At 37.7% G+C, this 26,689-nt stretch overlaps 1 long non-coding RNA gene across 1 annotated transcript; it reads left to right on the top strand.

Annotated features, from left to right (window-relative positions):
* Window positions 1–4,870: 4,870 nt before the first annotated feature.
* On the top strand, window positions 4,871–9,859 carry LOC129136581 (uncharacterized). The gene is made up of 3 exons (XR_008538409.2): window positions 4,871–4,935; window positions 6,265–6,418; window positions 8,928–9,859. It is a non-coding gene; the product is annotated as an uncharacterized LOC129136581 (long non-coding RNA).
* Window positions 9,860–26,689: the final 16,830 nt, after the last annotated feature.

The following is a 26,689-nucleotide window of genomic DNA, read 5'->3' on the forward strand; positions in this document are numbered from 1 at the left end:
TTGTATTGAGCCTTGGTTTCTTTGTCTGAAAAATAGAAATAATGATCACCTTGTTGGTTGCTGTTAGCACTAGAAATATCATACGACCAGTGCTAGCATCACACCTGGTAATTTATATATAGATAATTAATTTTTTTAAAAAGTTGTTTACAATAAAAAGACAAGGAATTTGAGATGCTGGAGAAGTCACCAAGAAAGTTGACAACAGGGACCCCAGAAAGGCCAAATACTTTTGATTGATGATCATAGAGGGTAACTGCCAATATTGAATCATTCATTGTACTAAATGCTTTACTTATGTTGTCTCACCTAAACTTGTATTGCTTTCCTCGTTCTGCAGATGGGCATTCAGAAGGTCATATGACTGGTGAGTGGACGAGCCTGCTTGGAGATCTGGATTTGCCTTGTGCCAAAGCGCAGGCTCCTGACCAGCACATGGTCATGTTTCCAGACATACATCCCTTTATTCAAGGTTACCTGGGTTGTGCATTCTGAACAAACCAGGCTAACACAGTATCCTAGCTTTTAGACTTCTTTGACTTGTGCTTTATTTATATATAGAATCTTTTAAAAGTGCATGTATATCGATAATTTATTATCATATACAGTATGTTTTCACCCCATACTAACACTGATAGAGAACAAAACATCTCTTCACATTCTCTAGAAAGAAGCCGTTCTCCAAAAGATTAGTAAACAATGAAGATTTCACTAAAGATGATATGGAAGGGACAGAGGAGGGAGGTTACATTGCACATTGCACAGCAACCTGCTGACACTTCTCATCCAAACTATCTGCTTTCAAGATTCCTTCTTTTCCACTGAACCTGCAGCATGAGGAATTGTTCTCAATGCTTTCCCATGGCAAAGACCCATGTCTAGGTCAATTCCTTTCTCCTTTCTCCCACCCCCACATAGAATTCTACCCTTCCCAACCTGTACCATGCAGAACACTCAGCACTTCTCTGTGTTTGGGTTTTACACCCCAGCTCATCTTTGGAATCAAATAAAAGTGTCTTCCCCCTTCCAGGGACCCAACCAACTTAGAAAATGGGTGGAGAAGAGAGTGATTTGTAATCATTTGTCTTTTAAAAATGGAAGCTGCCTCACATCATCTTGAAATGAAGTGGGATATAAATAAATACCTCATCTACACTTCCCAGGCTTACTCTACAGTGTTACTTGACCTCAAGCTCTATTGAACTGTTTCTTCACTTTTATCAGGATAGTCTGAGGGCCATTTGAAAATGTTTATGAGATTACATGGCTATTAAAAAGAACAGTTTCTCTTCTTTATTACCTGAAGATACCTATATATCTTTAAAGATTATTTCCTCTGACTCTAAAAGTAATGCATGCTCATTATAGTTTATTTGAAAAATTTGGGAAAGTATCATAAAAAATAAAAAAAATTATAATTCTACTGCCCAGAGTGAAATTCTGTTAAAATTTCTGTATATTTTCTTATAATCTTTTCTTCTATTCTCTTTCTTTCTCCATCTTAGTGATTTAAGAAGTGAATAAGAACAGAAAGCTATCTTGCTTTTGCTGGTAGGGGAACAGACTGGTAAATGAGAATTGGAGGACAGCATCAGAGTGACTCTATTCTCTCTGTGATGAGTTGAGGAAGACACATAAGAAAGAAGAGAAAATCTCCTAAATAACAGCATAACTTCTGTAACTGTAGTCCACAAATTTAAGCCACTCAGGAAGTGATATGAAAATATACATTTATAATTTTTACATTTTAAGAAGATAAAAGGTAAATATGATAATGCATCTTGAAATTGCAATTTATTTTTAAATACAAAAGAGTAAGCATAATTTTTTTAAAAAGATGCAGTTTAAAAGAGTTTTCACTCATAATTTAATTTCTGCTGAAAACAACCTGCATATTTTTTTTTCTGAATCAATGTTAAAGGTATCGCTTACTTCTTATGCTTAATCAGCTATCCTTACTGGGTCTCTCACTCTATTAAAGTTGGTTATGTTTAGGGGTATTATGGAACCCTGTGGACTTTGTTTATCTACATAAACAATAGCATTCAAGTCCATGGATTTTAAGAATTAAAAATCTCAAACCAAGCCAGGCGCAGTGGCTCATGCCTGTAATCCCAGCACTTTGGGAGGCTAAGGAAGGCAGATCACTTGAGCCCAGGAGTTCTAGACCAGCCTGGCCAACATGACAAAACGCCGCCTCCATGAAAAATACAGAAATTAGCCAGGTGTGGTGGCATGTGCCTGTAGTCCCAGCTACTTGGGAGGCTGAGGTGGGAGGATTGCTTGAGTCTGGGAGACAGAGGTTGCAGTGAGCTGACATCACACCATTGCAGTCCAGCCTGGTGATGGTGACAGAGCAAGACCCTGTCTCCAAAACAAACAACAATAAAAAAAGCCAGCTATTGTTATTGTCTACTGAACACTTACAATATGCCAGCTATGAGGCTATGTGCTTTTTAAAAAATACACAATCTCATTTAATTCATATAACACCTTTAGAAATGAGTTTTATTATCTCTTATGTTTATTGCTTGTGGAAGAATTGAAGTTTTCAGAGATTATGTTATAAACTTGCTCAATGTAGCATGTCGCATGAATGACATTATTGTATAAATCTAGATTCAGTGTTCTTAGCTAATAAGTGCTTTTTCTGCATTGTCATGCCAACAATTCAGACACTTTTAGGTAATGGTGTTTGGTTGTGATTATACATAGATGGGTCTGGCACCAGCCCTACATTAGTTGACGGCCAAGAAGGTCTTACCACTCAAACCTCTTAACATGAAATCTTCTTTGAGTTGGGGCATAAATGTTATCCTAGGAGTGCATTGAAATGTGGGGAAGGAGATTAGATCATTCTCAACCATTGACATTTTATCTTGAATTGGTTTATTGATTAGCTCACTGGCCATCTCACAGGATTCTGAGAAAATAAAATTGCTGTTCCTTTTTCTAATGAAAGTCTATTTCTCAGAGTGTGATATGGGAGGAGGCATCTGGAAAGCCATGGGGTAATAGGGAGACAGGAGGGAAGATTAAATGCCAAACTCTGGGAGTGGAGTGAAATGTAGAGATGGGACTCCACATACAGTTTTCTCCAACTGATTGTTGTGCCCACGTCTGACCAAGGTACTAATGTTCTTATTTATACCAAAGACCATAGTCTTGAGACGGAAAATCCAAGGGTAATTTTATTTTATTTTATTTTATTTTTTCACTTTTCCATAAGTTACTAGGGTACAGATGGTATTTGGTTATATGAGTAAGTTCTCTAGTGGTGATTTGTGAGATTTTGGCGCACTCTATTTGTAGTCTTTTATCCCTCGCCCCCCCACCCTTCTCCCCAAGTCCCCAAAGTCCATTGTATCATTCTGAAGCCTTTGCATCCTCATAGCTTAGCTCCCATATATCAGTGAGAACATACAATGTTTGGTTTTCCATTCCTGAGTTACTTCACTTAGAACAATAGTCTCCAATGTCATCTAGATCACTGCAAATGCCGTGAATTCATTCCTTTTTATGGTGGAGTAGTATTCCATTGTATAAATATACCACGGTTTCTTTATCCACTCATTGATTGTTGGGCATTTAGGTTGATTCCACAATTTTGCAGTTGCGAACTGTGCTGCTATAAACATGCATGTGCAAATATCTTTTTCGTATAATGATATTTTTCCTCTGGGTAGATACCCAGTAGTGGGATTGCTGGATCAAATTGTAGTTCTACTTTTAGTTCTTTAAGGAATCTCCACACTGTTTTCCATAGTGGCTGTACTAGTTTACATTCCCACCAGCAGTGTAGAAGTGTTCCCTGTTCACCACATCCATGCCAACGTCTACTGTTTTTTGATTTTTTGATTATGGTCACTGTTGCAGGAGTAAGGTGGTATCACATTGTGGGTTTTGAGGAAATCCAGGGGAAACTTTACATCTTGCTTAGCTTATATTTTATCATGAGGTATTTGAAAAACTGATCAAGAAAATTTGGAAGTATCAGGATATTTTAATCATGCAGAATTATGCCTTAACAACTGGCTATAAAGTTGGTGAAAACACAAAAAAAAGAAAAAGAAAAGTTAGTTTTTCATCACATACCAAACCCCAAATAAATTCCAGATTATTTAAATGTTGGGACTTTAAAGAAAAAAGTTAACAAATGAAAATATAGGTAAATATTTATTGAGAATATTGTGGTAGGTTAACATTGTCTAAATATGACACATAAGGCAAAACTAAAATGGAAATTAATAATATATTTGAATATATATAACACTTTTTTGTATTACTATAATAAAGGCAATAAACAGAAATAGATTAGACTTTTATAACAGACAAAGGATTATTAATTAATATCTTTAACATATAAAAGGCTCTTATAAATCACTTAAAAATAATTTATAAATGGGCAAAGTGATATTGTATCAGTTATCCATTGATGCATAACAAATTACCCTCAAAATTAGTGGCTTAAAACAGCAAACATTTGTTATATCACAGTTTCTGTGGGTCAGAAATTAGGAAGTGGTTTAACTGGGTGGTTTTGGCCCAGAGTCTCTTCTGAAGTTGAAGTTAAGATGTCAGTCAGGACCACTGTCAGCTGAGGCTTGGCTGGGGTTGGACGATCCACTTCTAAGGTAGCTCATTCACATGGCTTTGATAGGAGGCTTCAGCTGCTCACTAGCAAGATGCCTTGGTTCTTAGCAACATGGGCCTCTTGAACTGGTGCTGCTTGAGAGTTCTCACAGAATGACAGCTGCCGTCACTGAGAGTGAGGAATCCAAGAAAGCAAGAGCAAGTCAGAAGCCATTGTTACTTCGTAGTATTCTATGGGTCACAGAGATGTGAGGTGGAAAGGGACTACACAAGGACATGAGTACCAGAAGTAAGGGACCACTGGAGGCCATTGTGGAGGCTGGATGCCACAGATATGAAATGGTAATTCATAAAAATAGAAAGACATTGGCCAACCATTGAGAAAGGGGCCTTCATGGTAGGCAGTCTGTATCACTTGAGCTACTGTAGTCCTGGCCTTTCCCAAGTCCTAGAATCTGAGGCCCACAGCTAATGGGCTGCCCTTGTGAGATAGCCCAAGGTAAATTATGGAAGAAATCAAGATCAAATTGGGTTGCCCCTTAAAAGTTGGCATGACACCTTATTCTCTTAAGAAAAGGCAGAAGAGCAATACCCAGGAGATATCTGTGGGTTAGTGATGATAGGCCAGAGGCTAAGAGGTGGTATTATAGCTTCCAGTTTAAAGAATTAGTCCAGGAAGATGTGAAGCTCTTTACACTGCAGGATTGCTTGGTAGCCACCAAGGGGTACAATGATAAACAACATAAGAAAGCCCAGTTAAGCACACACATGAAGTTCAATTCTTTGCAATTAGTTCTCTTTGAAAAAAATTTTCATGCAAAGAGAATTGTGCTGGAAACAGTAAGTATTGAAGCCAAAAAGCAAATTCTGCTGAAAGGATGTATGTCAAAGTCCAGGTAATCAAGAAAACTAAAGCTTTGAACCATTAACGGCTGTTAATTGAGGAAGTGATATCATTTCGATTGCTGGATTTGGTCATGAAAACTTCACTCTTAGTGACATTCCATATATCTCTCCTGGCCTTGTACAAAGGGAGCTAAAAAAGATCAAGACCTTAAGTTTTAATAATAAAAATATAGTGGTAATAAATTTTCAAAAAACCAAGAAAGAAAATGGACCAAAACCATTGTTTGATCTCATACAGAAAAAAAAAAAATCTATCTCATCCTCGCATTCAAAATCCTTCACAAGTAGATGCTAAGTTGGGAATAGGCCCCCCAAAATCTGTCCATAAACCAGCCCTAAAACTGGCCATAAACAAAATCTCTGCAGCACTGTGACATGTTCATGATGGCCATAACACCCACACTGGAAGGTTGTGGGTTTACCGGAATGAGGGCAAGGAACACCTGGCCTGCCCAGGGCGGAAAACCACTTAAAGGCATTCTTAAGCCGCAAACAATAGCATGAGTGATCTGTGCCTTAAGGACATGCTCCTGCTGTAGTTAACTAGCCCAACCTATTCCTTTAATTCAGCCCATCCCTTCATTTCCCATAAGGGATACTTTTAGTTAATTTAATATCTATAGAAACAATGCTAATGACTGGCTTGCTCTTAATAAATACATGGGTAATTCTCTGTTTGGGGCTGTCAGCTCTGAAGGCTGTGAAACCCCTGATTTCCCACTTCACACTTCTATATTTCTCTGTGTATGTCTTTAATTCCTCTAGCACTGCTGGGTTAGGGTCTCCCCAACAGAGCTGGTCTCAGCAAGTGGTGTCCATCATGGGGGCTCAGATCCAGGTTGAAGGGTCGCCGGAGCAGCGGTTGGAGAACGTGGAACTAGCTGGAGGACACCTGAATACTCTTAAAGCAATCCCCATGGTGAGTAAGAAGGGGAGCTTGGAAGCATCAGGGTAACAATGGGACAAGTGTGGGCTGTCGTTCGTTCCACCTTGGAACTTTTTCACACAGAAGATGAGGAGGAAGGAGAATATAATGAAGTAACAGAAGAGGTTACAGAGCAGGTTTATTTGCCAGCTTAAGCTAAAGTGGCAAAGGAGGGAGAGGTTCATTCCTACCCTTCTGCACCCCCTCCTTATTATTTTGAAGAAAAAGGGTGGCCTGACCCTCCAGATCTTTCTTTTCCAGAGGACACTCGGCAAAAAGTAGTTGCCTCAGTGACTGTTCAAGCAGCACCTCAAGCCACTGCTCTTAGTTCTATTCAGGCAGGAATTCAGCAAGCTAGATGAGAGGGTGATTTAGAGGCTTGGCAGTTCCCTGTTAGAATACACCCCCTAGATCAACAGGCGAATATTATAGCTACATTTGAGCATTTTCCTTTTAAATTACTCAAAGAATTTAAACAAGCTATTCATACTAAAAAAGAATGTAGAAAAAATCAGCGAGTCAAGTTGCCAAATAGGGGAAAAAAGAAAACTGCTGAGTCTGAACTATGTCCAAAATGTAAAAAAGGAAAACATTGGGCTAATCAGTGTCACTCTAAGTTTGATAAAAAGGGAACGCAATTTCAGGAAATGCTATGAGGGGCCCATCCCGGGCCCCATTCTAAACCAGGGCATTTCCAGCTCAGGCCATTCCCTCAACCATGTACAATGCCTGTCCCCCACCACAGCCAGTAGTGCCGCAGTAGATTTATGCTGCACAAAAGCTGTGAGCCTTCTGCCTGGGGAACCCCCGCAAAAGGTCCCAACAGGAGTCTGTGGACCCTTGCCAGCGGGGACAATAGGATTACTTCTAGGAAGGTCTAGTTTAAGTTTAAAAGGGGTACGAATACATACAGGAGTCATTGATTTAGATTACAATGGGGAAATTCAAATTATTATATCTACATCTGTTCCCTGGAGAGCAGAGCCAGGAGAGTGCATAGCACAGCTCCTGATTGTGCCATATGTGGGAATGGGGAAAAGTGAAATTAAATGAATAGGAGGATTTGGAAGCACAAATAAACACGGCAAAGCAGCTTGTTGGGTAAATCGAATTACTGATAAGCGTCCTACCTGTGAAATAACTATTCAGGGAAGGAAATTTAAAGGTTTGGTAGATACAGGAGCGGACATTTCAATCGTCTCTCTACAGCACTGGACGTCCACGTGGCCAATTCAACCCGCTCAATTTAACATAGTTGGAGTTGGTAAAGCCCCTGAAGTATATCAAAGTAGTTATATTTTGCATTGTGAAGGACCCAATGGACAACCTGTGACTATTCAACCAATTATAACTTCTGTACCTATAAATTTATGGGGGAGAGATTTATTACAACAATGGGGATCACAAGTTCTAATTGCAGAACAATTATATAGCCCTCAAAGTTGACATATGATGCATGAAACGGGGCATGTCCCTGGTATGGGACTAGAAAAAAATTACAAGATTTGAAAGAAATGCTTCAAGTGGAAAGACAAAGTTCCCTCCAAAGATTAGGATATCATTTTTGATGGCGGCCATTGTTAAGCCTCCAGAACCTATACCTTTAAAATGGTTAACAGATAAGCCAATTTGGATAGAACAGTGGCCACTAAGTAAAGAGAAACTGGAGGCTTTAGAGAAATTAGTTACTGAACAATTAGAAAATGGGCACATAGCTCCAACATTTTCCCCTTGGAATTCTCCAATTTTTGTAATTAAGAAAAAATCAGGTAAATTGAGAATGTTAACTGACCTAAGAGCCGTCAATTCAGTTATACAACCTATGGGAGCATTACAGCCAGGATTGCCTTCTCCTGCTATAATTCCAAAAAATTGGCCTTTAATAGTCATAGATTTAAAAGACTGTTTATTTACTATCGCTTTAGCTGAGCAAGACTATGAATGGTTTGCATTTACAATTCCTACAGTAAACAGTCTGCAGCCTGCTAAGCATTTTCATTGTTTCACAGATAGGTCTAGTAATGGTAAAGCATCTTATTCTGGCTGGAAAAGTAAAGTTTTTCAGATGCCCTATACTTCAGCTCAAAAAGCGGAGCTTGTAGCTGTAATTGAGGTATTGACTGCTTTTAATATGCCTATTAATGTGATTTCTGATTCTTCATACGTGGTTCATTTCACACCGTTAATTGAAAATGCTCAGTTACGATTTCATACAGATGAACAACTTATGACTTTATTTACCCAATTGCAAACAGCAGTTAGAAGTAAAATGCACCCTTTTTACATAACTCACATTAGGGCTCATACACCTCTTCCAGGACCTTTGACTGAAGGGAATCAAATGGCTGATCGCCTAGTTGCTAATGCAATATCTAATGCTAGACATTTTCACAATTTAACCCATGTTAATGCCTCTGGTCTCAAATGCAGATACAACATTACCTGGAAAGAGGCTAAAGCTATTATCCAGTGATGCCCAACTTACATTCCTCATCTTTTACAGGAGGAGTTAATCCTTGAGGATTGGAACCTAACTCTCTTTGGCAAATGGATGTCACACATGTTACCTCGTTTGGGAGACTAGCTTATGTACATGTATGTGTAGACACCTTTTCTCACTTTGTCTGGGCTACATGCCAATCAGAAGAGTCTTCTGCTGTGTTAAATGTCACCTTTTGCAGTGTTTTGCTGTGATGGGCATTCCAGCTTCTATTAAAACAGATAATGCCCCAGGTTATACTAGCCAAGCTCTAGCTACATTTTTCTCTATATGGAATATTAAACACATTACTGGTATCCCATACAATTCTCAAGGACAAGCCATAGTGGAAAGAATGAATCTTTCCCTAAAATAGCAGTGCAAAAGCCGAAAGGAGGAAATAGAGAATATGGAACCCCACAGATGCAACTGAATCTAGCATTATTAACTTTAAATTTTTCAAGCCTGCCCAAAGGCCAGATGTTAACAGCAGCTGAACAGCATCTACAGAAACCAGCTGCAAAGACAGAAGCAGAACAATTGATTTGGTGCAGAAATCCGATAACAAAAAGTTGTGAAATAGGTAAAATAATAACTTGGGGTAGAGGTTATGCTTGTGTTTCTCCAGGCCATAATCAAGAGTCGATTTGGATACCATCAAGACACCTGAAACCTTATCATAAGCCAGATGCCAAGGAAGAGACTCTGGGAGTATCCCGAGGATCCCCCAGTTGCAGCCATGTTGAGATTGACAACCCCAACTGTCATGAGCAACACCCATCGAACACAGCCACCCACCTAGGGATGGATCAAGAAGCTGTCACAGATGGCAGAAGAAAACCTGAGGAAAGCAGGACAACCACTCACTATGAGTAATTTAATGGTAGCTATGATAGCAGTGATCACCATTGCCATGAGTATTCCTTCAATAAAGGCTGACACAGGGAAGAATTATACTTATTGGGCATATTTATCAATCTTGGCTGGCAATAATGCCTAGATGTAATTACTCTATGACACAGTTACACATGCTTTCTGATCTCAGTATTTACCATAATAAATTTGCTCCTATAATTGAGGCATACCCCCCTCAAAAACCTATTTGTAAACAAAATTGAACCTGGCAAGAAAAAATGAATGTACTTGTTTAAGAAGATTGCATTGCAGAACAGGTAGAGGTGCTGCACAACAATTCCTATGGGATCATTATTAATTGGTCCCCTAAGGGGATGTTTAGCTTGAATTGCACCTCTCAGTCTGCATGCCATGGCCACACTATGTTCAAATGATCTGAACAAAATGGTCAGATGGTAGAAATGATAAGAAGTACGGCAAGAGTTCCTATTATCTGGAACCATGGTGGTATAGTGACACCTCAACCTCAAATGATATGGCCTGCTGTAGGAGCTAAACATTAAGGATTTGTGGAAACTATTAATAGCTCTTAATAAGATCAAAATTTAGGAAAGAATAAAAAAACTAGAAGGACACTCTACAAACTTGCTTTTAGATATAGCAAAATTAAAAGAACAAATATTTAAAGCATCCCAGGTGCACCTGGCCTTAATGCCAAGAACTGGAGTGCTTAAAGGAGCTGCAGACAGATTAGCAGCTAGTAACCCACTAAAATGGATAAAAACATTTGGAAGCTCTGTAATTTCAATGATGATTGTGCTTTTAATCTGTGTTGTTTGTCTTTGTATAGTCTGCAGATGTGGATCCTGACTCCTGTGAAAAGTAGCTCACCATGACAAAGTTGTCTTTGCTTTTATCACTTTGTAAATCAAATAAGGGGGACATGTTGGGAATAGGCCCCCCAAAATCTGGCCATAAACTGGCCCCAAAACTGGCCATAAACAAAATCTCTGCAGCACTGTGACATGTTCATGTTGGCCATAACACCCACACTGGAAGGTTGTGGGTTTACCAGAATGACGGCAAGGAACACCTGGCCTGCCCAGGGCAGAAAACCACTTAAAGGCATTCTTAAGCCACAAACAATAGCATGAGCGATCTGTGCCTTAAGAACATGCTCCTGTTGCAGTTAACCAGCCCAACCTATTCCTTTAATTCAGCCCATTCCTTCATTTCCCATAAGGGATACTTTTAGTTAATTTAATACCTATAGAAACAATGCTAATGACTCTCTTGCTGTTAATAAATATGTGGGTAAATCTCTGTTCAGGGCTCTCAACTCTAAAGGCTGTGAGACCGCTTATTTCCCACTTCACACCTCTATATTTCTGTGTGTATGTCTTTAATTCCTCTAGTGCTGCTGGGTTAGGGTCTCCCCGACTGAGCTGGTCTCAGCTCTAACCTCTTTATAAATCTTAACTACAGTTTATTTTGTCTCTTTCATCCTCTTCAGTCACATCAGTGTATTCTATGTCTTTTATTCGTATCTTGCATTTCTGATTATGTTTATTATCATGTTGCCACCTCACCTATCTTATCTGTTTTTCTTTTCTTGCCCCATATAATTCTTAGACTACCTTTTATACTTAGCTCAAATATATCCTCTTTCATAAAAAGTTTTGCAGATCACTGCATTTTTTTCATTCTGTATACCCTGATAGCACCTTTGGTCTGATTTCTCTTCAATTAAGCATTCATTAAGCTATCATTTGTTTTGGGGCATAATTACTTAACATTTGAGATACACACATGCACACACACACACCCACACACACATCTCTTCAACATCTCTTCAAATACATTGTAAAGTTTTGGGGAACAGGGATTATGCTCTATATTTCTTTGCCCTCCTTGCCTTATTCTACTTCTTGGTGGCTACCTCCTCATCTTCCAGCAGGTGGTATACACCCTGTAAAAAGTGGGTAACCAATAAATACTTGATGGATTGATTTATTGATTAAAGTGACATGGCAAGATACCAGACAACAGTCTGGCCCTTTTAAAACAATGTTTTACTGAGGGTGGAAGAGGGCTGTATAAATCTGGTGAAGTGTGGCTGTTGATCTTGCTTCAAGCTAGACGTGATGTCAGCAAAAGTTATGCCAGCCCAAGAAACTCTGAAAGAATGGACGTGATATATATGCCATCACTTGGGATGCTCAGAGTGATCCATTTCTGTTGACATCTCTACAAAGTTGGGCAATTTTTCCCTATTTCAAGTTTCAAAGACCTATTTTTATGACTAAGTATGATTCATTAAACATATTTAATGAGTGCCAGTCAAGGGTAAAACATCTATAACTAAAACTGGCTCATAGTAGGTGTTCAAAGAATCTTTCCTTCCTCCTCATAGCTTTGGGTGGCAAATATTCTGGTTGTTTCAAAAGATGACCCCTTCTTCCCCATTTCTCCACCTTCTTCCTCAGCATTTTCATGGGATGAGCTTTTGATTGTTGCTAATAATAGTTCCTTACATTTATATAGTGCTTTATAGTAATAAGGCAATTTCAGGTCCATAATTTCATCTGGGCATCCCATGAATCTAGCCAGATGGGTATTAATAATCTTTATTTTTCAGGTGGAAAAATGAACCTCAGAGAATTCAAGTTACTTGCTGTTGGTAGATTATTCAAAGTTGGATTTTCTGATTTAATAAAGAAGAAGAAATGAAAAGGTGGGAGGAAAGTTTTTTTGAAGGTCATTACCTTCAGAGTAACACTGTGCCAGACATTACTGTTTGCCTCCAAAACAGAAGTATATTTACAATGAGGTGAACAAGCCTAAGTCTCATGGCCTCCATTCAAATAGGCCTTTTCAAAGCCCTGGGAGGGGCCTCCACAATGTGTTTTCAGGTCAGATGTTTTTGTGAAATTTGTTAGCAAAAAGACTTTATTGTCTTCCATTACCCCCAGATTGTATAAGCTTCAGGACACAAAAAACCTAGTTCTGTCACTCTTCTCAAATAACAGAACCTCAATTTTTAGCCAGGCATATTGCCACCCAACCAAAAAGACAATATTTCCCAGCATTCCTTGCAGAGGGGCTGGCCATGTGATCAATTCTAGCCAATGACATGTAAGCCAACACAGTATTTGAGATTTTGAGGAATTATCTTAAAATGGAGGGAAAGGGACACACTTTTCTTTCTCCCTTTTCTCATCTGGCTGCTTGGAACATGGATGTAATGCCTGGAGCTTTAGTAGCTATCTTAGACAATGAGAAAAAAAGACGTCACTAGGAATGGTGGAGTAAAGGTATTTCATGGTATAGGGGTACCATGATTTGTTTATCCATATACCTAGTGAAGGACATTTTGTTTGTTTCCAGTTTTTCACTATTACATACAAAGCTGTTATGACCACACATGTACAAGCATTTGTATGGACATGTGTTTTATTTTTTTGGAATAAATAACTAAGAGTGCAGTTGCTGGATCATATGCTAGTTGCATGTTTTTTGTTTGTTTTAAGAAACTGACAAGCTATTTTCAAGAGTGGTGGTACCATTTTACAATCCCAATAGCAATGTGTAAGAAATACAGTTTCTCTACATCCTCACCAGCATTTGGTACTGTCACTATAAATTAGCTTTTCTACTAGTGGTGTAGTGATATCTTATTATGGTCTTAATTTGTATTTATCTAATGACTAATGATGTTGAACATGTTTTTGTGTGCTTATTTACCATGTACGTATTCTTTTCTTTTCTTTCTTTCTTTCTTTTTTTTTTTTTTTTTTTGAGACAGGGTCTCACTCTGTATCCCAGACTCGAGTGCAATGGCATGATCATGGCTCACTGCAGCCTCGACCTCCTGGGCTCAAGCGATCCTCTGCCTCAGCTTTCCAAGCAGCTGGGACCACAGGCATGCGCCACCATGCCCGGCTAATTTTTAAATTTTTGTAGAGACATTGTCTCTACAAAATTTTTTGTCTCCATGTTGCCTAGGCTGGTCTTGAACTCCTGGGCTCAAGCTATATATCCTGTTTATTAAACTGTCTCTTTATGATTTTCACCCATTTTCTAATTGGATTCTTTGGTTATTTTAATGTTGACTTTTGAAAACTTTTTTATTATATATATAAATTCTTTGTCAGGTATTTGGTCTGAAAATACGTTCTCCCATTCTATAACTTCTCTTTTCATCAGGGTCTTTGGTAGAGTTAAAGATTTTTTAAATTTTGATGAAGTTCAATTTATTGATACTTTCTTTTATGGTATCATGCTGAAGAATCCTACACTGAACCCTAAGTCCCAAAGATTTTCTCTTGTGTTGTAAAATTATTAAAATTTTAACTTTTAATTTAGACCTAGGATGCATTTTGAGTTAATTTTTTATATGATGTGAGGTTTAGGTAAACTTATTTTGTTTTGATTTTTCCTATGGATATCAAGTTGCTCCAGCACATTTGTTGAAAATGCTATCCTTCCTCCATTGAATTGCTTTTACACCTTTGTCAAAAATCAGCCACATTTATATGCAACAATTTATTGGTTCTCTATACTCTTCCATTAGCATGTGTCCGTCCTTCTGCCAGCAATACACAGTCTTGATTACTGTAGCTATATGTCAAGCCTTGAAATCAGATAGGTTGATTTCTCCCACTATTTTTCTTTATAAGAATTATTATTATTATTAATATTAGAGACACGGCCTCACTCTGTTGCCCAGGCTGGAGTGTGGTGGTGTGATTATGGCTCACTGCAGCTTCTACCTCCCAGGCTCAAGTGATCCTCCTGCCTCAGTCACCTGAGTAGTTGGGATTACAGGCACACATCACCACACCTGGCTAATTTTTTAAATATTTTTTGTAGAGATGGGGTTTTGCCATATTGCCCAGGCTGGTCTTAAACTCCTGGGTTCAAGCAATCTTCCTGCTTTGGCTTCCCAAAGTTCTGGGATTACAGGCATAAGCCACCATTCCCAGCTTATAAGAAATATTTACACTATTCTAGTTACTTTGCTTTTCCATGTGAATTTTAGAATAATTTTGTCTATATTTACAACAAATCTAAGATTTTGATAGGAATAATGTTCAACTGTATATCAACTTGGAAGAATGCACATCTTTAGTTACGTTGAGTTTTCCAATTCAAACATTCAGAATATCCTTCTATTTATTTTGATCTTCTTTGATGTCTTTCATGAGTGTTGTGTAGTTTTCAGTATGCACGTCCTGTGTGTGCATTGGTAGATTTACACATAAGTATTTCATTTTTTAACAGCAATTATAATGGCTATATATATATAATTTATTTATTTATTTATTTTTTGGGATGGAGTCTCGCTCTGACTCCCAGGCTGGAGTGCAGTGGTGCAATCTTGGCTCACTGCAAGCTCTGCCTTCTGAGTTCACACCATTCTCCCGCCTCAGCCTCCTGAGTAGCTGGGACTACAGGCACCCACCACCACACCTGGCTAATTTTTTTTTGTATTTTTTAATAGAGATGGGGTTTCATTGTGTTAGTCAAGATGGTCTTGATCTCCTGCCCTCGTGATCCACCCCCCTCAGCCTCCCAAAGTGTTGGGATTACAGGCATGAGCCACCTCACCCGGCCTGGTTTTATATTTTTAATTTTAGTGTCCAGGTGTCTTTACTAGTATGTAGAAATGCAATTGTTTTTTGTATGTTGATGTTGTATCCTGTGACCTTGCTAAACTTACTTATCAGTTCTAGGAGTATTTTAATTTGGGGGAATTTTCTATGTAGACACTCATGCCATCTGCAAATAGGAACAGTTATTTCTTTCTTTCCACTCTGTGTGCATTTTATTTCCTTTTCTTGCCTTACTGCATTGGCCAGAATTTCCAACAGTACGTTGCATACCAGTGATGAGTGATTTACTATTTTGAATATCAGTGATGGAAATTCTTGCCCTTTTCCTGATCCTAAGAAGAAACCATTCATTCTTTTGGCATTAAGTATGGTAGCTACAGGAATTTTTGTGGATTTTTAAAAATTAAGTTTAGGAAGTTTCTCCCCCTATTTCTAGTTTTTTGAAAGTATTTATCATGAATGACTGCTGATTTTGTTCAAATGTTTTTCCTATATCTGTTAATAAGATCATATAATTTTTCTTCCTTAGCTTGTTGATATGGTGGGTCACATTGGTTGATTTTTCAATATTTAACCACCCTTGCATCCATGGAATAGACTCCACTTGGATATGGTATATAATTCTTTTTATACATCCCTGAATTCTGCTTGCTAATATTTTGTTAAGAATTTTCACATCTATACTCATGAGAGGGGCTTCCTTCCTTCTTTCTTTCTTTTTCTTTCTTTCTTTCTTTCTTTTTCTTTCTTTCTTTCTTTTTCGTTCTTTCTTTCTTTTTCTTTCTTTGTCTTTTCTTTCTTTCTCTCTCTTCCTTTCTCTCTTTCTTCTCTCTCTTCCTTTCTCTTTCTTTCCCTCCCTTCCTTCCTTCCTCTTCCTTCCTTCCTTCCTTTTTCTATCTTTCTTTCTTTCTGTCTTTTTCTTTCTTCTCTGATTTTTATATTAAACTAACATTAGCCTTATAAAGTGAATTTGGAAGTGCTCCCAATTTAATTTTCTGCAAGCAAATGTATGGAATTGGTGTTAGTTCTTCTTTAAATATTTGGTAGAATTCTTCAATGAAACCATACGGGCCTGAAGCTTTTGAAAAGGTTTTTAAATCCTAATTTAATTTATTTAATAGCAATAGATTATTCTAATGATCTATTTCCTGTTGCATGAGTAATGGTAATTTGTTTTTGAATAATTGATTCATATCATCTGAGTTGCCAGATTTATGTACATAGATTTGTTTATAGAATTCTCTTATTATCTTTTTGATGTCTGTAGGGTTTAAGGTGATATTCTCTTTTATTCCCAATATTTATCATCTTTGTCTTCTTTTTTTTCTTTGCCAGTCTTGCTAGAGGTCTGTCAATTTTATTGGTCTTTTCAAAGAACCACTTTATGTTTCACTAACTTTCTCTATTGTTCTGTTTGCAGTTTCATGGGTTTCTGCTTTTATCTTTATTACCTCCTTCCTTCTGTTTGCTTTGGATTTACAAGCATACTTCTGAGATGTTGTGGGTTTGGTCCCAGACTGCCACAATAAAAGTGAATATCACAATAAAGCTAATCACAAAAATTGTTTGGTTTTCTAATGCATATACTAGTTATGTTTACACCATAATGTAGTGTAATAAGTGTTCAATAGTATTATGTCTGAAAAATGTACATACCTTTATTTAAAATATTTTATTGCTAAAAAATACTAACAACCATCTGAGGCTTCAGTGAGTTGTATCTTTTTGCTGGTGGAGAGTCTTGCTTCAATGTTGACGTCTGCTAACTGATCAGGGTGGTGGTTGCTGAAGGTTGGGGTGTCTGTGGCAATTTTCTTTCTTTCTTTTGTTTTTTGAGATGAAGTCTCGCTCTGTCGCCCAGGTTGGAGTGCAGTGGCGCCATCTCGGCTCACTGCAAGCTCCGCCTCCCGGGTTCACACCATTCTCCTGCCTCAGGCTCCCGAGTAGGTGAGACTACAGGCGCCCGCCTCCACGCCCGGCTAATTTTTTTGTATTTTTAGTAGAGACGAGGTTTCACCGTGTTAGCCAGGAAGGTCTCGATCTCCTGACCTCGTGATCCACCCGCCTCAGCGTCCCAAAGTGCTGGGATTACAGGCGTGAGTCTCCGCACCCGGCCTTCTTTCTTAATACATAATAATAATTTATTTATCTTTAATGAAGCATGATATTATACATATTTATGGGGTATATGTGATTTTTTTACATGCGTAGAATATGTAATGATCAAGTCAGAGTACTTAAGGTGTCACCTCAATTACTTATTACTTCTATGTGTTGGGAACATTTCAAGTCCTCTCTTCTAGCTATTTTTAAACGTACAATATACATTGTGTTAACTATAGTCAAGCTGCTTTTCTGGTGAGCATTAGAACTTACTCCATCTATCTAACCAATGTTTGCACCCATTAACCAACCTCTCCTCATCCCCTCTTCAGCCGTACACCCTTCCCAGCCTCTGATATTTATCATTCCACTTTCTACCTCAATGAGATCAACTTTTTTAGCTCCTACATATGAACGAGAATGTGTACTCTTTGTCTTTCTCGGCCTGGTTTATTTCACTTAACATAGTGAACTCTAGTTCGATCTGTGTTGCCATAAATGACATGATTTTATTCCATTTTATGGCCAAATAGTATTGCACTGTGTATATATATCACATTTTATTTATCCATTTGTCCATTGATGGACGCTTAGGTTGATTCCATATATTTGCTATTATAAATAGTGCTGCAATACACATGGAGTACAGGTTTCCCTGTGATATTCCGATTTTCTTTCCTTTGAATAAATATCCAGTAGTGGGATTGTTGAGTCATATGGTAGTTCTATTTTTAGTTTTTTGAGAAATCTCCATATTGTTTGTTACGGTGGTTGTACTAACATTCCTACCAAAAGTATATAATAGTTCTCATTTCTCCGCATCTTCACCAGCATCTGGGGTTTTCATCTTTTTTATAATAACCATTCTAACTAGAGTAAGAGGATATCCCATTGTGGCTTTGATTTGCATTTCTGATGATTAGAGATATTGGCCATATTTTCATGTATCTGTTAGCCATTTCTATGTCTCCTTTTGAAAAATATCTATTCATGTTCTTTGTCCACTTTTTAATGGGGTTATTATTATTTTTTCTTATTGAGTTGTTTGGGTTCCTTGCATATTCTGGATATTAGTCCTTTATTTTTATTATTATTTTTTAAGATGGCGTTTCACTCCTGTTGCCCAGGCTGGAATGCAATGGCATGATCTCAGCTCACTGCAACCTCTGCCTCCTGAGTTCAAGCAATTCTCCTGCCTCAGCCTCCCAAGTAGCTGGGATTACAGGAGCACACCACCATGCCCGGCTAATTTTTATATTTTTAGTAGAGATGGGGTTTCACCACGTTGGGCAGGCTGGTCTTGATATTAGTCCTTTATTGAATGAATAGTTTGTAAATATTATCTCCTATTCAACATGCTGCCTCTTCCCTCTCTTGTTTCCTTTGCTGTGCAGAAGGTTTTTAGTTTGATGTAATCCCATTTATCTGTTTTCATTTTAGTTGCCTGTGCTTTTGAGGTCTTAGCTAAAAATCTTTGCCTAGGCCAATGTCTTGAAGCATTTCCCCTATGTTTTCTTCTAGTAGTTTTAGTTTCGGGTCTTAAATTTAAGTCTTTAATTTATTTTGAGTTGATTTATGTATATGGTGAGAGATGGGGTCCAGTTTTATTCTTCTGCATATGGCTATTTGATTTTCCCAGCACCATTTATTGAAGAAGGTGGTCTTTCCCCAATGTATATTCGTAGTGCCTTTGTCAAGGCACTTTGTCAAGGCACTTTGACTATAAATATGTGGATTTATGTCTGGGTTCTTCATTCTGTTCCATTCGTCTGTGCATCTATTTTTATATCAATACCATGCTGTTTTGGTTACTATAGCCTTGTAACATATTTTGAAGTCAGGTAATGTGACGCTTCCAGCTTTATTCTTTTTGCTCAGGATTATTTTGGTTGTTTGGGCTTTTTAAAAAAAAAAAACAAAAAACACCATACAAATTTTAGGTGGTTTTTTTTTTCTATTTCTGTGGAAAAAATGACATAGGTATTTTGATGTGTATTGCATTGAATGTGTAGATTGCTTTAAATAAGGTCATTTTAACAATATTAATTCTGATCCATGAGCATGGGATTTTTTTTCATTTATTGTCCTCTTCAATTTCTTTCACCAGTGCTTTGTAGTTTCTCTTGCAGAAGTTTTTCATCTTCTTGGTTAAATTTATTCCTAGGTATTTTTTTTTGTAGCTATTGTAAGTGGGGTTGCCTTCTTAATTTTTTTCTCAGCTAGTTCATTATTGGTGTATAGAAATGCTACTGATTTTTATTGTTGTTGATTTTGTATCCTGAAGCTTTACTGAATATTGCATTTATTCATCAGATGTCAGGGTTTTTTGGTGGAGTCTTTAGGTTTTTCTAGATATAAGATCATATCATCTGCAGAATGGGGCAATTTGACTTCCTTTTTCCCAATTTGCATACTTTTTATTCCTTTCTCTTGACTGGTTACTCTGGCCAGAACTTCCAGTACTACATTGAATAGGAGTGGTGAAAGTGAACATCCTTGTCTTGTTCTTAGATGAAAGGCTTTCAGGTTTTTCCCATTTAGTATGATGTTAGCTTTTGGTTTGTCATATATAACCTTTATTATGTTGAGATTTGTTCATTCTACTCCTAGTTTGTTGAGAGTTTTTATCATTAAGAAATGTTGAATTTTATCAAATGCTACTTTGCATCTATTGAGATAATCACATGGTTTTTGTCCTTCATTCTGTCAATGTGATATATCACATTTATTAATTTGCATATGTTGAGCCATCTGTGCGTACCTGGGACAAATCGCACTTGATCATGATGTATTATCTTTTTCATATGCTGTTGGATTTGGTGGGGTAGTATTTTATTGAGGATTTTTTTCTCTATGTTTACTGGGGATACTTGCCTGTAATTTTCTTTTTTTGTTGTGTCCTTGCTTGGTTTTGGTAATGGTAAGGCTGACCTCATAAAATGGGTTAGGGAGAATTCTCTCATCCTCAATTTTTGACAGTTTGGGAATTAGTGTTAGTTCCTTTGGAATTTTGGTAAAATCTGGCAGGTTCTGGACGTTTTTTTCCTGTTGAGAGACTTTATTACTGATTCAATTTTATTACTCATTATTGGTCTGTTTACATTTTCCATTTCTTTCTAAGTAGTGATTCAATCTAAGTAGGTTATACATATTTAGGAACTTATCCATTTTCTCAAGGTTTTCCAGTTTCTCACTATATAGTTGTTCATAATAGTATCTGATGATCTTTTATATTTCTGTAGTATCAGTTATAATGTCTCCTTTTTAATTTCTAATTTTGCTTATTTGCATTTTCTCTCTTTACTTGATTAGTCTAGGTAGTGTTTTATCAGTTTATTTTTTCAAAAAACCAACTTTTCATTTAGTTGATTTTTTGTAATTTGTTTTTACTCTCGATTTAGTTTAGTTCTGCCCTGATCTTTATTATTTATTTTCTTCTGCTAATTGGTTTGGTTTGTTCTTGCTTTTTAATTCCTTGAGATGTATCATTAGATTGTGTATTTGAAGTCTTTCTACTTTTTTAATGTGGATGTTTATTTCTACAAACTTCCCTCTTAGCACTGCTTCTGTTGTATCACATAGGTTTTGGTATGTTATATTTCAATTTTTTTTCAAGAAATGTTTCGATTTCCTCCTTAATTTCTTCCTTGACCCAGTGGTCATTCAAGAGTATACTGTTTAATGCATGTATACAGTTTCCAAAGTTCCTCTTGTTATTGATTTCTACTTTTATTCCATTGTAGTCTAAGAAGATACTTGATATGATTTTGATTTTTAAAAATTTATTGAGATTTATTTTGTGTCCTAATATATTGTTTATCCTGGAGAATGTTCTTTATGCTGATGAGAAGAATGTGTATTCTGTAACTGTTAGATGAAATTGTCTGTAAATGTCTATTAGGTCCATTTGATCTAAAGTTTGGATTAAATCCAATATGTCTTAGCTAATTTTCTGTCGAGATGATCTGTTTAATGCTGAGAGTAGGATGTTGAGGTCCTTTACCATTATTGTATTGGAGTCTATGTCTTCCTTTAGATCTAACAATATTTGCTTTGTATATCTAGTTGCTCTGTGGTTGGGTTCACATATGTTTAGAATTGTTAATTACTTTTGCTGAATTGACCCTTTTATCATTGCATAATGATCTTCTATGTCTCTTTCTACTTTTTTTTTCTTTTATTATTATACTTTAAGTTTTAGGGTACATGTGCACATTGTGCAGGTTAGTTACATATGTATACATGTGCCACGCTGGTGCGCTGCACCCACTAACTCGTCATCTAGCATTAGGTATATCTCCCAATGCTATCCCTCCCCCCTCCCCCCACCCCACAACAGTCCCCAGAGTGTGATGTTCCCCTTCCTGTGTCCATGTGATCTCATTGTTCAATTCCCACCTATGAGTGAGAACATGCGGTGTTTGGTTTTTTGTTCTTGCGATAGTTTACTGAGAATGATGATTTCCAATTTCATCCATGTCCCTACAAAGGACATGAACTCATCATTTTTTATGGCTGCATAGTATTCCATGGTGTATATGTGCCACATTTTCTTAATCCATTCTATCATTGTTGGACATTTGGGTTGGTTCCAAGTCTTTGCTATTGTGAATAGTGCCACAATAAACATACGTGTGCATGTGTCTTTATAGCAGCATGATTTATAGTCCTTTGGGTATATACCCAGTAATGGGATGGCTGGGTCAAATGGTATTTCTAGTTCTAGATCCCTGAGGAATCGCCACACTGACTTCCACAATGGTTGAACTAGTTTACAGTCCCACCAACAGTGTAAAAGTGTTCCTATTTCTCCACATCCTCTCCAGCACCTGTTGTTTCCTGACTTTTTAATGATTGCCATTCTAACTGGTGTGAGATGGTATCTCACTGTGGTTTTGATTTGCATTTCTCTGATGGCCAGTGATGATGAGCATTTTTTCATGTGTCTTTTGGCTGCATAAATGTCTTCTTTTGAGAAGTGTCTGTTCATGTCCTTTGCCCACTTTTTGATGGGGTTGTTTGTTTTTTTCTTGTAAATTTGTTGGAGTTCATTGTAGATTCTGGATATTAGCCCTTTGTCAGATGAGTAGGTTGCAAAAATTTTCTCCCATTTTGTAGGTTGCCTGTTCACTCTGAAGGTCGTTTCTTTTGCTGTGCAGAAGCTCTTTAGTTTAATTAGATCCCATTTGTCAATTTTGTCTTTTGTTGCCATTGCTTTTGGTGTTTTAGACATGAAGTCCTTGCCCGTGCCTATGTCCTGAATGGTAATGCCTAGGTTTTCTTCTAGGGTTTTTATGGTTTTAGGTCTAACGTTTAAGTCTTTAATCCATCTTGAATTGATTTTTGTATAAGGTGTAAGGAAGGGATCCAGTTTCAGCTTTCTACATATGGCTAGCCAGTTTTCCCAGCACCATTTATTAAATAGGGAATCCTTTCCCCATTGCTTGTTTTTCTCAGGTTTGTCAAAGATCAGATAGTTGTAGATATGCGGCGTTATTTCTGAGGGCTCTGTTCTGTTCCATTGATCTATATCTCTGTTTTGGTACCAGTACCATGCTGTTTTGGTTACTGTAGACTTGTAGTATAGTTTGAAGTCAGGTAGTGTGATGCCTCCAGCTTTGTTCTTTTGGTTTAGGATTGACTTGGTGATGAGGTCTCTTTTTTGGTTCCATATGAACTTTAAAGTAGTTTTTTCCAATTCTGTGAAGAAAGGCATTGGTAGCTTGAGGGGGATGGCATTGAATCTGTAAATTACCTTGGGCAGTATGGCCATTTTCACGATATTGATTGTTCCTACCCATGAGCATGGAATGTTCTTCCATTTGTTTGTATCCTCTTTTATTTCATTGAGCAGTGGTTTGTAGTTCTCCTTGAGGAGGTCCTTCACATCCCTTGTAAGTTGGATTCCTAGGTATTTTATTCTCTTTGAAGCAATTGTGAATGGGAGTTCACTCATGATTTGGCTCTCTGTTTGTCTGTTGTTGGTGTATAAGAATGCTTGTGATTTTTGTACATTGATTTTGTATCCTGAGACTTTGCTGAAGTTGCTTATCAGCTTAAGGAGATTTTGGGCTGAGACAATGGGGTTTTCTAGATATACAATCATGTCATCTGCAAACAGGGACAATTTGACTTCCTCTTTTCCTAATTGAATACCCTTTATTTCCTTCTCCTGCCTAATTGCCCTGGCCAGAACTTCCAACACTATGTTGAATAGGAGTGGTGAGAGAGGGCATCCCTGTCTTGTGCCAGTTTTCAAAGGGAATGCTTCCAGTTTTTGCCCATTCAGTATGATATTGGCTGTGGGTTTGTCATAGATAGCTCTTATTATTTTGAAATACGTCCCATCAATACCTAATTTATTGAGAGTTTTTAGCATGAAGAATTGTTGAATTTTGTCAAAGGCCTTTTCTGCATCTATTGACATAATCATGTGGTTTTTGTCTTTGGCTCTGTTTATATGCTGGATTACATTTATTGATTTGCATGTATTGAACCAGCCTTGCATCCCAGGGATGAAGCCCCCTTGATCGTGGTGGATAAGCTTTTTGATGTGCTGCTGGATTCGTTTTGCCAGTATTTTATTGAGGATTTTTGCATCAATGTTCATCAAGGATATTGGTCTAAAATTCTCTTTTTTGGTTGTGTCTCTGCCAGGCTTTGGTATCAGAAGGATGCTGGCCTCATAAAATGAGTTAGGGAGGATTCCCTCTTTTCCTATTGATTGGAATAGTTTCAGAAGGAATGGTACCAGTTCCTCCTTGTACCTCTGGGAGAATTCGGCTGTGAATCCATCTGGTCCTGGACTCTTTTTGGTTGGTAAGCTATTGATTATTGCCACAATTTCAGATCCTGTTATTGGTCTATTCAGAGATTCAACTTCTTCCTGGTTTAGTCTTGGGAGAGTGTATGTGTCGAGGAATTTATCCATTTCTTCTAGATTTTCTAGTTTATTTGTGTAGAGGTGTTTGTAGTATTCTCTGATGGTAGTTTGTGTTTCTGTGGGATCGGTGGTGATATCCCCTTTATCATTTTTTATTGCATCTATTTGATTCTTCTCTCTTTTTTTCTTTATTAGTCTTGCTAGCAGTCTATCAATTTTGTTGATCCTTTCAAAAAACCAGCTCCTGGATTCATTAATTTTTTGAAGGGTTTTTTGTGTCTCTATTTCCTTCAGTTCTGCTCTGATTTTAGTTATTTCTTGCCTTCTGCTAGCTTTTGAATGTGTTTGCTCTTGCTTTTCTAGTTCTTTTAACTGTGATGTTAGGGTGTAATTTTGGATCTTTCCTGCTTTCTCTTGTGGGCATTTAGTGCTATAAATTTCCCTCTACACACTGCTTTGAATGCATCCCAGAGATTCTGGTATGTTGTGTCTTTGTTCTTGTTGGTTTCAAAGAACATCTTTATTTCTGCCTTCATTTCGTTATGTACCCAGTAGTCGTTCAGGAGCAGGTTGTTCAGTTTCCATGTAGTGGAGCGGTTTTGATGAGATTCTTAATCCTGAGTTCTAGTTTGATTGCACTGTGGTCTGAGAGATAGTTTGTTATAATTTCTGTTCTTTTACCTTTGCTGAGGAGAGCTTTACTTCCAAGTATGTGGTCAATTTTGGAATAGGTGTGGTGTGGTGCTGAAAAAAATGTATATTGTGTTGATTTGGGGTGGAGAGTTCTGTAGATGTCTATTAGGTCCACTTGGTGCAGAGCTGAGTTCAATTCCTGGGTATCCTTTTTGACTTTCTGTCTTGTTGATCTGTCTAATGTTGACAGTGGGGTGTTAAAGTCTCCCATTATTAATGTGTGGGAGTCTAAGTCTCTTTGTAGGTCACTCAGGACTTGCTTTATGAATCTGGGTGCTCCTGTATTGGGTGCATATATATTTAGGATAGTTAGCTCTTCTTGTTGAATTGATCCCTTTACTATTATGTAATGGCCTTCTTTGTCTCTTTTGATCTTTGTTGGTTTAAATTCTGTTTTATCAGAGACTAGGATTGCAACCCCTGCCTTTTTTTGTTTTCCATTTGCTTGGTAGATCTTCCTCCATCCCTTTATTTTGAGCCTATGTGTGTCTCTGCCCGTGAGATGGGTTTCCTGAATACAGCACACTGATGAGTCTTGACTCTTTATCCAATTTTGCCAGTCTGTGTATTTTAATTGGAGCATTTAGTCCATTGACATTTAAAGTTAATATTGTTATGTGTGAATTTGATCCTGTTATGATGATGTTAGCTGGATATTTAGCTTGTTAGTTGATGCAGTTTCTTCCTAGTCTCGATGGTCTTTACATTTTGGCATGATTTTGCAGCGGCTGGTACCGGTTGTTCCTTTCCATGTTTAGCACTTCCTTCAAGAGCTCTTTTAGGGCAGGCCTGGTGGTGACAAAATCTCTCAGCATTTGCTTGTCTGTAAAGTATTTTATTTCTCCTTCGCTTATGAAGCTTAATTTGGCTGGATATGAAATTCTGGGTTGAAAATTCTTTTCTTTAAGAATGTTGAATATTGGCCCCCACTCTCTTCTGGCTTGTAGGGTTTCTGCTTAGAGATCTGCTGTTAATCTGATGGGCTTCCCTTTGAGGGTAACCCGACCTTTCTCTCTGGCTGCCCTTAACATTTTTTCCTTCATTTCAACTTTGGTGAATCTGACAATTATGTGTCTTGGAGTTGCTCTTCTCGAGGAGTATCTTTGTGGTGTTCTCTGTATTTCCTGAATCTGAATGTTGGCCTGCCTTGCTAGATTGGGGAAGTTCTCCTGGATAATATCCTGAAGAGTGTTTTCCAACTTGGTTCCATTCTCCCCGTCACTTTCAGGTACACCAATCAGATGTAGATTTGGTCTTTTCACATAGTCCCATATTTCTTGGAGGCTTTGCTCATTTCTTTTTATTCTTTTTTCTCTAAACTTCCCTTCTCACTTCATTTCATTAATTTCATCTTCCATGGCTGATACCCTTTCTTCCAGTTGATCGCATCAGCTCCTGAGGCTTCTGCATTCTTCACGTAGTTCTCGAGCCTTGGTTTTCAGCTCCATCAGCTCCTTTAAGCACTTCTCTGTATTGGTTATTCTAGTTATACATTCTTCTAAATTTTTTTCAAAGTTTTCAACTTCTTTGCCTTTGGTTTGAATGTCCTCCCGTAGCTCAGAGTAATTTGATTGTCTGAAGCCTTCTTCTCTCAGCTCGTCAAAGTCATTCTCCGTCCAGCTTTGTTCCATTGCTGG

Source organism: Pan troglodytes, chromosome 10 (assembly GCF_028858775.2).
Source record: "Pan troglodytes isolate AG18354 chromosome 10, NHGRI_mPanTro3-v2.0_pri, whole genome shotgun sequence".
Lineage (NCBI taxonomy): Eukaryota > Metazoa > Chordata > Mammalia > Primates > Hominidae > Pan > Pan troglodytes.